Source organism: Hetaerina americana, unplaced genomic scaffold (assembly GCF_022747635.1).
Source record: "Hetaerina americana unplaced genomic scaffold, ioHetAmer1.1.p SCAF_17, whole genome shotgun sequence".
Taxonomy (NCBI): Eukaryota; Metazoa; Arthropoda; class Insecta; order Odonata; family Calopterygidae; genus Hetaerina; species Hetaerina americana.
This window is the reverse complement of record NW_027286730.1, coordinates 78139-90450: the sequence shown is the minus strand read 5'-3', so window position 1 is coordinate 90450 and position 12312 is coordinate 78139.

Genomic DNA, 12312 nt, shown 5'->3' with positions numbered 1-12312 from the left:
TATTTTAAATTATTCTTATATGAATGATAGCTCCATCACCTGAATACTACTCATTAGGGATTAGTGCAGAAAAGATGCCTTTAATGTCTTAGCAGTATGGTAAAGTAGAGCCTTAAAAATTTTGTCAAATTTGAACCTCCAATCAACTACCGTGGAAATCCATCATTTGACCAATGTCTCATAATTAAATCTGTAGTTTGCCTTCCTGCAGTAACCCATATATTTAAATTAAAATATAGCCTATTATGCTCAAATAAGCAATATTTTCGAAATTCTAACATATATGTCCATGGTGTGAGAATTTCCATCAATGTACATGCTGACACATTCAGCAAGTTATGGCATTTAATCCATTTGGTACCAGGATATAAAAGTATAAAATAAGCTGCCTTATAAAATGTATTCACTCTCTTAGAATGCTTTTAAAAATACATTTGAAACATTTCTGTGTGATTATCTTAAACTGTGCCCTCAATGATTATGTAGTACTTTGCTCATTAATTATTACTACCTAAATATGAATATAACCACATTCATTGATGGTCCTGACATCTGTTTAGTAACAATGGTTTGAAAGTAAAATAGTGAATGAACCAATTTGAAAATACCAAAGGAAAAGAAACTCAAATGGTTCAACATGTATAATCAAGAAGGTAAAGACTATGAAAAGACAGTGATTGTAAGATCATTTGGGGAAGAAATAAAAGTGACAATACTAAAAGTACAATTAAACAATTTGATTTAACAATATTGGAGTTTTGCAAATAATGGAAAAACTGAAGGAATGGAATGAAATACATTCTTCAACCTGAAGAAAGACTAAAAGATATACCTTTAGTCCACATATTCAGTGCATGGCTGCTAATGATCTCACCTTAGGTTTTCCAGAAGGGTGTATTACCAAGATAATGAAATAGTCTGGCTGTATGCAGAGTTCTACAATGCTGAAATCCTCTTGTTGTCAGTTGAATGTTCTACCAACTGCACTAGAAATTGTAGGTCCACCTCTTAATAGAATGCCAATTATATTTGAGTGACTATATTATTCAATACTTCTTTTACTTTTATACTAAATCTAGAAAATATAGATATCTGCTACAGTTAACTATCAACAGCAGAGAATCAAATATGTTTATATTTGGTTAAAAGAATTTCTTATTCAATTTAAAATGTAATTAAAAAGGATATTGGGTTTTTCTCTGCTTTGGCAATGGCTGTTGGCCTCATCTAGAAATAGAATTGCCTTGAAATAACCTTAAATTACTACATTGTATGATCATGAAGTATTAGTTTAATGTTAGCTGAAAAATTATTGCCTGAACCATATAATTCTTGAAGGATATAAAACAATGAAACATGGTTTGAATGGAAGATGGACAGAAGCTAAAAATATTATCTGTCCTTTGCATGAGGAATAAATTATTTTGAAGCTCATGTGTTAAAATTTGGCAAGTATCAATTGAAGAATCAAAAAAGAGGTGCATATCATGTTAAAGAGTCTCCATTACTATTTCATGACAATATCATATAAATATTCACGTCATCATCTTAAATCTGCAAATGTACGTAAAGTTAATTCTGCCAAAAGATTATCTCACAAATATTGGAGTTGCCATAGCCCCATTTCTATCAATTCATCATTCAACTTTCACTGTGTTCCAAAAAATAAGAAAATAAATATTATATATATTAGAGAGAGAAAACTACACTATAAATGTACAAATAAGATATCTAGTGCAGGGAAAACTTGGATGCAACTTCATTTAATGATAATAGATGTAATTTAATAGCTAATATCATTGAATTTAGGCATGTTGCATGAAAAACACGTCATAAAAGAATTAAGCAAATGAGTGGTCACCCAACTGTGGATCTTGGAAAGTATTACCCATAGTTTTGGGATACATATTGTGACATGACACAACCTACAACCTTTACAAGGTGGAAGGGCTTGTGCATTCTGATGAAGCCCTAAACCTGTGCTGGCAGGAGCAATGATTATTGCTTCTGATAGGTTCACCCAAGCCAGATAGGTTGAAGGTTAGGAGCCAGATGAAAGGTAGTCTACGCAAGGTCTGTTCCTAAGCAAAGCAAACCGACAGCAGTAGCGCAGAAGAAGAAGACCGAATTAGTTAGAATTGGAACTTGGAATGTTAGGGCAATTCTAAGGTCAGGTAAATCAGAGAATACAAAGCAAGAGATGGAAAGGGGAAACATAGATATTTTAGGTCTATGAGAGATGAGATTGAAGGATAGGCTGGGACAGGAGCCAGTGAGGGGTTGCCATAATATTGAATACAAAGGTAGGAAGAAGCCTAGTCAACATAGAGCAAGCAACAGATAGAATATTAGTATTAGAGATAAAAGCAGAACCAATGAACTTGATCATTGTTCAGGTACACCTGCCACCAAGCAAACTTAAGGAGGAAGAAGTTGATAGGGCACAAGACCAGTTAGAGGACATCATTGTGGGCGTTCCTTCAGGGAAACATTTGATAAAAATGGGGGATTGAAGGAGCATTTCAATCCCCCATCGATCGAGACGTCCTCTTAAAATCTGAAATAAATATTTCCGAGTTTAAGAGGACGTCTCGATAGCTTAACTGGCTAAAGCACTCGGCCGGACATCGAGGGATCTGGGGGTCAAGGCGAATGATTTTGACACGCTGAAATTGTTGCAATCTTAGCAGATGACTCCGTTTAAGTTACTGTTGCGGCATCTTCCGCAGTTTCTCGGTATCTTGGAATTTGGACCAAAAGGGTCAAAATAGGAGGGACGTAAGGAGAAAAATTGTATTAGACAAAGAGGCTTTCACAAGGAGGGAACTGATAACAGGGACGTTCAGTAAGGATATTAAGAAATTCGTATTCGTAAGAAAGAAAAGAATTCGTAAAAACTTTGATATGGAGTGTAGCTATGAACGGCGCGGAAACATAGCCACAGAAACAAGTCGGATGATAGGCGTATATTGAAGACGTTTCAAATGTGGGTGTAGAGAAGGACGGAGAAGATGAAATGGACAGAAAGAAAACAAATGAGGAAGTGCTAGGCATGGTGGGGGAGAAGAGGGGATAATTGGGAGGAATTATAAGGAGACAAAATAAATGGATGGAAAGAATGTTGATCTGTACTGGTATGTGTAAGACTGTGATAGAGGGGAGAATGTTAGGCAAACGAGGAAGGGACAGAAATATGATACGGACGTTGGACGGGATGAAGGAAGGAAGTAAGCATAGATGACGAGGGGCCTGTTATAGAGTAGAATGCTAGATTGTATTTTTTTAGGAGAAACAAAACATTTATTAGGCAGTTGTGCCCATTTAGAACCTACCTTAGCCGGTAGATTACCTGATAAAATTGTGGCGTGTTTCGAAGGTTTGACTTTTATCGTTGACTCCAAAATATAACTCATTGAAAAATGACAATGGGGGAATCGGGATGGTGCCGCAGCAAATGTATATCCTAAATTCTTACCCAGAGGATCTTGGTTCCTGGAAGTTACAGAATTTTTCAATTGAATTTTGATCCCTATATGAGGAGCTATGTTAACAGAAACAGAGAAAATGCAAATGTTTTTCTCTGTTTCTGTTATTATGGAACGATTCCATCACATCACACCTGAATCTATATTTATCGAGGTGCTCTGTGGTGAGCACGAGCAAGTGGAGTACACCGGTTGGGACGTTAAACTTTACCTGAGCACTTTTGGTTAAGAGTGAGCTAATGCGTACACCAGGTTTATCTCCTTACCTCCAGTTGCCAAATATTCTACCTATACAAATTTACTCACCCACCTCTTATGGTGCAAATGACCTCAGCTGGTCGCTACCCCTAATAACTACTAGCAGTCATTATTATATGCATTCGATAAAATAATTAATCTATTATATTTAGCATATTAAATTTTAACCGGCATATGTCTTGCCCCCCCCCCCCACAGATCTTGATGCGGTGGAAGGCCTTATGCATTCTGATGACCCCTTGAGCTGGTGGGAGCAATGATAATTGTTCCATGTGGGGTCACCCATTCCCATACCAGATACGTAAGTTGAAGTGTAGGAGCCAGACGAGAGGATCGTAGCCCGCGCAACGTCTATTCCTCACTGAGGCGGCTGCAAAGGCATCTAGCCCCAGTGGTGTGCTCATTTGAGTGATGGCATCACGTTCAAACACTATTGAGGAAGGCCACCTCAATTATTCGCCCCATCATTTTATGATGGGCGCAATTATGACAATAAGTCCTGACAACTTCGGGACTCAGTCAACGAAGTCATGTATCGACCCCGTCAGCGGGAGAGGCAAAGTTTCCTCTCTCGTCATCACATGAAATCCTTTCAAAGTGAAATCGCCAGCAGCAGTGAAAGGGACAAAAGCAGAATATGGACTTGGAATATTAGTTCAAAGTTTAAGGCAGGGAAATAAGAAAATATGAAGGAGATTATGGAGAGAGGAACTAAATATTTTAAATATTACTGGAGTTATATTTACTCAGCGGAGGGGAAGAGAGCTAGGGAAATGTAGCAGTATTATTGAACAAAATGGTAGGGAGAAGTTTATTAAACAAAGAGAGAGTGAGTGAGGTAAAAGCTGAACCAACGACTTTAGACATTGTTCAGACGCTAACAAGTAACCATAGGGAGGAAGAAATAGACAGGGAATATGATCCATTAGGTCGAATATTGATATGTGTCCTTGTAAGGAGTCATGTGATGGTGATATGGGTTTGGAACGTATTGGCGGGTGAAGGGAGAGAGGTAAGGGACCATGGTTTAGGAAAAAGGAATGACCCCGGGGAGAAGTAATAGATCTGTGCAGGAGCCAGGATTTAATCTAGATGAACACTTGATTTAGACGCAACAATAAGAGTAAGTTCAAGTGCGCGTGGAAAATACTCGGTGGTTCAGAGAGATATCAGTTAGACTATAGTATGGTTAGGTACATATTTAGAAAAGAGCATTAAATTCAGACCGTTTCCCGGGAGTGCGGAGAATGATAGGCATGATAAAATGAACGGAAAAGAAAGCAGACAGGGGAGGAGGGAGTCTTGTTGGGAGAAATTCAAAAGAGGCAGGAAAGGACGATGCCGAGCATTTTAAGTGACGATGTGCTGCTGAAGACTCAGATGGAGGGAAGAAAATGAGGCAAGCGAGGTAGGGATAGGAAAGGATAGGCATGTCGGGCGGAATGAAGGGAGTTAAAATGATATCGAAGAAGGGTTTATTGGATTTGCATTCGTGTTCGCATTCATGCACGGTGTTCTCGTTCCAAGGGTGCCAGGATCGCGGGCAATACTGGAACACAGGCTGTCGTGGGACGGTCGTCCAGGGTGGGGCGTGACCTTCGGCCTGCAGCGTCGTCTTTCGGCCGCCTGGGCCCTAGCCCGTCTTAATCCCTCCCGATCCGATCCATGGACACAGCCAGGCTGGGAGTTTGGCTGGGGCGGTACATCTGTCAAAGGATAACGAGGTGCCCTAAGTCTAGCTCAGCGAGGGCAGAAACCTCACGTGGAGCAAATGGGCAAATGGCTTGATCCTGATCCTCAGTACGCAAAGGGACTGTGAAAGCACGGCCTATCGATCCTTTTGTCTTGGAGAGTTTCCAGCAAGGGGTTTCAGGAAAGTTACTTTTTCTGTTTTTTAGTTTACTTTTTCTGTACTCTTACTTACATGGTATGGGGTGTCAGATTGTATCGCTGTAGAGGCTAAGAAGTGCAGTGGTGTTGAATTTATGTCCATATAAAATCTAGTTTAAACAGTAGAATACTATAAAATAATGTTTTGCAAGTGTTTTGGACCACGATGGCGTAGTAGGGACGTAAGAAACATGAATTTGTAAGGGAAAAAACTCTAACAAGCACAAGGAAAAATTTTGTAACCGAGACGATGCAAAATAAATGTAAAGTAAGAAGTTACGAAAAGATTGGTGGAAATTTGATTTGGAGGGTAGTTTTTTTATGGTGCGGAAACTTGATCTTTGAGGCAAGATGATAGGCGTAGATAGGAGACTTTTCCGTTTGCAGAATAATGGGCAAAGTAGATGGAAAGGGAAACAAACGAAACGCTTAAATTGGTAAGGGAAGAGAGAAGATTTTTTGAGAAATTCTAAGGAGGCAGGCCAGGTGGTTGCAGAGTATTTTTACTGTAGATGGAATGTTTAAGACTGATAGAGGGGATAACGCTAGGCAGGCAGGGAGGAAAAGGATAGGCATGTTGAATGGAATAAGAGGAGGACGAAGTTATATAGGGCGGTTTATATAAAAGTTAAGGTTGCAGAAGTCAGTCTGTGTCTATCCAAAACCTACCGCAATGCTAGATTGCCATTCGAAATACATTACGTATAGGTGTGTCAGTGCGCTATAAAAACCTTCCAGTGGTTACACGGATACTGCAAAGGCTAGTAATCTTGCATAAGCTACCTTTCATCACTTATCAATGAAAACGAAAAGTATAAGTTGATCATTGAAGATCAACAGCCATGTTGGACGGCGGAGATCGAATAAGTTTGTGCTATCAAGGAATCGACATACCTGGAACTTTGGTTCTTGGGATGATTGAGATGTGTGCACAGAAAGGAAACAAAGTTATTGGATGAAATGCTCGAGAGACGAATCGTGCTTTGATAATCAAAGACATGGGGTATGATGCTGTTGTAAGTTCTGACATTGGCTTTATAGGTGGAAGTTAATGCATGACAATCAGGGTGGCAAAGGGATGAATGAGATAAAGAACAAGGGTTGCGATATTGTCTGGTATGCATTCGGACTTAGAAGTTGTAGCTTAATTGTACAATACGATTGGAAGATTGTAATAGTCTTATCTATATAATGGGAAGGACAGTGGGATGGAGTGCAAGAATCAAAAACCCCTTAGTCTTTCCAGTAAATCGGGGAAAGTGTTCGGTAATATGTTGATTGAAAGGGTTGGGAAGGAAACTGTAAAAAATATGGAGAGTGCTACATACTTTTATGATGGGATATGTATGAATTACCTGTTTGCATTTTAGCACTGCACTCGAGAAATATGTTGACGTGCAAAAGAAAATTAATTGTTCCTTTTCCGAGAAAGTTCATGGAGAAGACATATGATAGGGCAAATCAAAGAAGGCTGTGGAAGGTTTTGAGAGAATATCGAGTAAAGGGTACTTATACGCAATGCCATTATGGCTGTTCACTATTTTATGGATGAAATTCTTATTAATGCAAGGTAAAGGAATAGAAGATGTTAACGTACCCATTCTCCCATACGCCACGATGCAGTTTTGCTGGATGTGGATCCACAAGATACAAAAGGGGTCCTGGATAGCTTAGGTGAGATACGTGAGGGAATGAATTCAGGGTAAATGCATCTAAAACTAAAGAGTGAAGTTGGATAGAGAAAGCAGAAGGAATGATCGAATAGTGAAGGTAAATGGCGCACTCTTGGAACAAGTGTGTGTTTTGTATATCTTAGCAGAATGTTTGTGAAAGTTGGTAGGATAGACGAAGAGATAAAAAGGCACGTGAATGCCTGCATTGGTAGAATGGGACAGATATCAAGAAATAGTACGAGTCTTGTAAGCAAAAATGGCATTGTGCAGAAAGTTAACCCCTCCCAACATTAAGTACTGCATGGAGAAACTTGGGCGTGCCAAGCTAGGCGTAATTGTCTACTAAATGGGAAAGTATAGCACATTTGAGGAGGTTTGCGAAGAAATAGGACAGATGGGTAATGAATCAGTGAAATAAAATGCATTGAATCCACCGTTTATTGGCAAAAATGAAAGCAATGCGCTTTAGCGGTTTGTATAGAGAATGGATTAGAGCCTAACCATACAAAAGAGGAGAGAATGGGTTGGGAGGGTTTATCGAGAAAAGTCACGGATGAATGTGCTTGCAGAGTCTCCCAAGGCTAGGAATATTACAAGTTTCAGTAACGGAAGAGTGTCCGTGAAATAATTTATGAATACGGCTGAGGCGAGGAAACATGCGGAGATTGGGTAGTAATGACGAAATTAGTTTGGGAAAGAAAGTAAATATCCTTTTGAAACTTAATACCAGGCTTTTCTTGACCTCATTTCCTACGAAATAGAACGGCGTGAAGGATATGTAAATACGTAAAAATGCTGGGTATATGTTTACTATTTTCAACAACTAATGTAAAAACATGCAGTCAGTTTACAGATCGTCTAGCATTTATATAGTTGAAAGTGGAAAATATTTCACTCTTTTATGCGAATTAACAGTTAATTTAAAAATTGCTGCTATTCAATAAGCATTATAACTGCGATTTTGAACATCAAAAAGTTCATTCTTTGGTATACCGAACTGTCCAAACCTCATGTAGGAACTTCCATTGCGTAAAAAATATTTAAAAAAGAATGAGGACTGATCTTCATATTCCCAAATGTGTGTGCTGTTCTGTAAAAAAGACGGGATAGAAACACATCAGAAATATTTTGAAATGCACCAATAGTGAAAGCCCACATGTTATCCTTAGTACGTGCCAAAAATCAGCTTTCCCAGTTCGTAGGTTTAGGAGTTAGCAGCATTATCACACACGCAAGCACACGTTTATTTCTATGAGGACAACCCCCACCTTTGAATAAAAGTTTCGTGTTTTAAAAAAAGGGTGGTGATATTGTCTGGCATGAATTAGGACTTGAAAACTGTAGCTTTGAGTCACACGCAGTATTTTCTTTGTTTTCAGCTAAGTTTTATCTTTAAAATTGAATTGCCCACACAATTAACCTTACAAGAAAAAGAACCTTTCCAGTTTACCATTTTGCATTTCCGTATGTGAATTCTAATTCTTTTTCTCGCCCTTTTTTCATCACATTAAATAAAAATTGAGTTAAAAGTTTTGCACCGATATTTCCTACGCTGAATCCCATTATTAAATACATTCCTCATAACTTCTTAATCGTTCACTTTCCTATACTAGAACCTCTCAGCGTTTATATTTGACAAGTTGTTTCGTGAAGAGAAACAAAGGAATGTATCGTTACATTTTTGTGTAGCCTGTATCCATTCAAAACATATGAGGTGTGTTAAAAAGTAAGGTGACTTTATATTTTTATGAAAAAATATTCTTTTATTCTTTAATTTCAAGTTGTCTCCCTCAAATTAATCCCCTCCAGATATTATACACTTGTGCCAACGCTTTTTCTAATCCTCAAAGCAATTCTGATAAGTTTTTTTTTGTATACCCTTGAGCTCTTCCAGCGATGCAGTCGTTTTCTACTCGATCGTTGCAAATCTCTGTCCTTTCATAGGTTTCTTCAGGTTTAGGAACAGGAAAAAGTTGCAGGGGGCCAAATCCAGTAAATATGGTGGCTGAGGCACGATTGTGGTGTTGTTTTTGGCCAAAAAATCTCTCACGAACAACGATGAGTGAGCAGGTGCTTTAGTGTGATGCAAAAGCCATGCATTGTTTTTACACAATTTCGGACGTTTTTTTGGTATTGCTTCTCGCAAACGGCGTATCACCTCAAGGTAACACTCGCCATTGATCATACAACCTTGTGGTAAGAACTCCTGATGCACTACGCCACGGTAATTGAAGAAAACTGAGCAAAACTTTGACATTTGATCGAACTTGGCGTGCTTTATTCGGTCTTGGTTCTTCTGGGTTCTTCTATTGGCACGATTGGGCTTTGAATTCGACGTCTTAACCATATATTTATGGTTCTTTGCCAGTTTTGATCCTTTTGAGCTAATCAGGATCATCGCTGGCGTCATTCAACAGCTCCTGAGCGATGCTCATGCGACGGTTCTTCTGGTCAAAATTAAGCAGTTGCGGAACGAACTTCGCTGACACACGTCTTATGCTCAAAACATTGCATGGCAGTTGCCAACCGATATGTCAACATCCTCAGCAACTTCTCAAATAGTATATTGACGATTTTTGAAGCAATGTTCTTCACTGCGTCAATGTTTTCATCTGTTGTTGACGTGCTGGGGCGTCCAGAACGAGGCTCGTCATTGGGATCTTCTTGGCCATCTTGGAAGAGTTTGTGCCACTAATAAGCATTTTTTTACTCAGAGCAGACTCACGGTATACCATTGTCAACATTTCAAGTGTTTTGGAGGACTTCATTCCATTTTTACACAAAATTTGGTGCACATTCTTTGATCCATTTTTTTATAGCAGAAAACCGCCGAGCACACCAAAACAATGTAATATTTGTATCTGCCACAAACAAACTAAGTATACTAAATAGGTGAAACTGTAAGCAAATGTTTGGGACATGTATACCAACACAAAAAAAATAAAAAAGTCTAAAATCGAAAATATATTTCCCGAGAAATTTGAAAAGTCACCTTACTCTTTGAACACACCTCGTACCTTAACTGGTATGATACCTCATAGTAATAATAAGGGTAACTATTTCGTTAGAATCAGAGGGAGAGCGACAGAGTGTTTTATATTGAATAATGAAATGACCTTAAGGCTTCAATGAATAATTCATTTCCAAGCGGAAAAAATAAACTATTTGTACTTTGGGATAACTAATATAGCGAATTATATAAAAATATATGCCAAATTAGACTGGAAATGGAATAATAAAAAAACCAACCGTGGACTCGTAGATTCCAATAGGCCAAATTAGACAGTGAAAATTAATTATTAAAAGGACGACTTATTGATCTAGGATAAACAAACGCATTGCGTTGGCTACAAAACTCATCAAACGGAATTACTTTGCGTGAATTCTTTTTACGCTCTTCTAATTAACTATGAGTGAACATGGTATACTCTATGCCTTCTCCTGGTCGCAATTTGAGAGTTTTTTTTACTCACAATCCCCACCGACTCGAATTATCAAGCATCGCAGGCACCATATCAGTAAGCTCGCAACGAGAGGAAGCCTGGCGTAGTCGTGACGTTCCTGGTCATAGATGTGGCTCGAGTTCAAAGAGGCGGTCGCAAAGGGTTTTGGTGTACAGGGGGAGGAAGGGTGCGAAGAGGGTCGAGAAGCAGGTGGGAGCGGAGGGGGGGGAGTGGGTGGGAAGAGGCCGCGATAAAGGAGGAAGTGCGGGAGGCCGAAGCGGGGTGGGTGAGTGGAGGGAAAGGGGGAATGAGGCTCTCGAAAGGGTGGGGGTAAGGAGGATTAGGGACGGAGAATTATGGAGAGATGGAAGCAGAAGGACGGAGATTGAGGCATCCAGAGAGAGATGGTGGTTTAGTTGGTTAGAGGGAGTTTTGGAGGGGGAGAGAGGGGAGCAGAAGGAGGAGGAGGGGCTGGCTGTTCCATATTCATGCTGTGGCACTCCCGTTCCCGTGCCTTTGTTCATCCGACCGCGTGGCCCATTAGTGGTGCGGTGGGGAGATGGAGATGGGGGGAGGTCGGTTTTTGGGGGGTCCGGGGAGGGGGTTGAGGGAAAGGGATGCGGTGTAGGGTACAGCCGGGGGCAGGCAGGGGGAGGCGGTGGGGGTTGGCGGAGGGAGTCTTTTAGTGGCTCATGCGACGGGAGGAGGGAAGGAGTTCGGGGTCGAGGGAGTGGGGGATGGGTGGGGGGGCAGAGCGGAAGGGTGGTGTGGGGAGATAGGTACGAGGTGGGCGTGGTCATGAGAGGCAGATTGTGTTCTGGGTGGTGCCGGAGTATCAAAGTATAAGGACTTTCAAATATAATCCATCCTCTCCTTCCCTCCCATCGCCCTCAGGGCGGCTCCCCCCGCCCCACCCACCCTTGTGACGATGACGTGGATACGCGTTTCCTCGGCCTCTCTTCCCGCCATTCCGTTGTCGATGTTTCGTCTCCCGCTCGGCTCCCTCTCGCAGGGGGGGACTTCTATCCCGCTACCCCACCTCTCCCTTTCTCTTCGCTCTCTCCGTGTCAAAGCGCGAAATGCAAATCCTCCGGAGGAGGGGAAAGGAGGAGGGGGGATCACTTAATTGGAACGGCTGAAAGAGAGTGCGCGTGGATTCATTCAACGCAGCTGCGGTGGTGGCCGTTCCTTTTTTTTAGTAGGAAAGTTTTTCGAGGGGAAGACTCTCAGAGTGGGGCTCGATTTTTGAACTGTTGGCCCAAAGCAGAAAGAGCGTGGAGAGTGAGCGGCCGATCGCTCCAAAAGAAAAGCGAGAGGGATAGAGTCTGTAAAGTATCAAGTTTTGAAATTAATCGACTCGGGGAAAATGATAAGACCGTTAGCGGGATTTTGGCAAATGTTTTTAAACGTGTCGATCGAAATCGAGTCCGATTTCCTCACGGAGTACATAGTTCAGCCGAACGTGTTGTATATCTGTTTTGGTGCGGCGGGAATTTAAGGAGTTTAAAATAGGAAATTTCCACTTATCATTTTCAAGGCGTTGTCATACTTAATTGAGGGGGT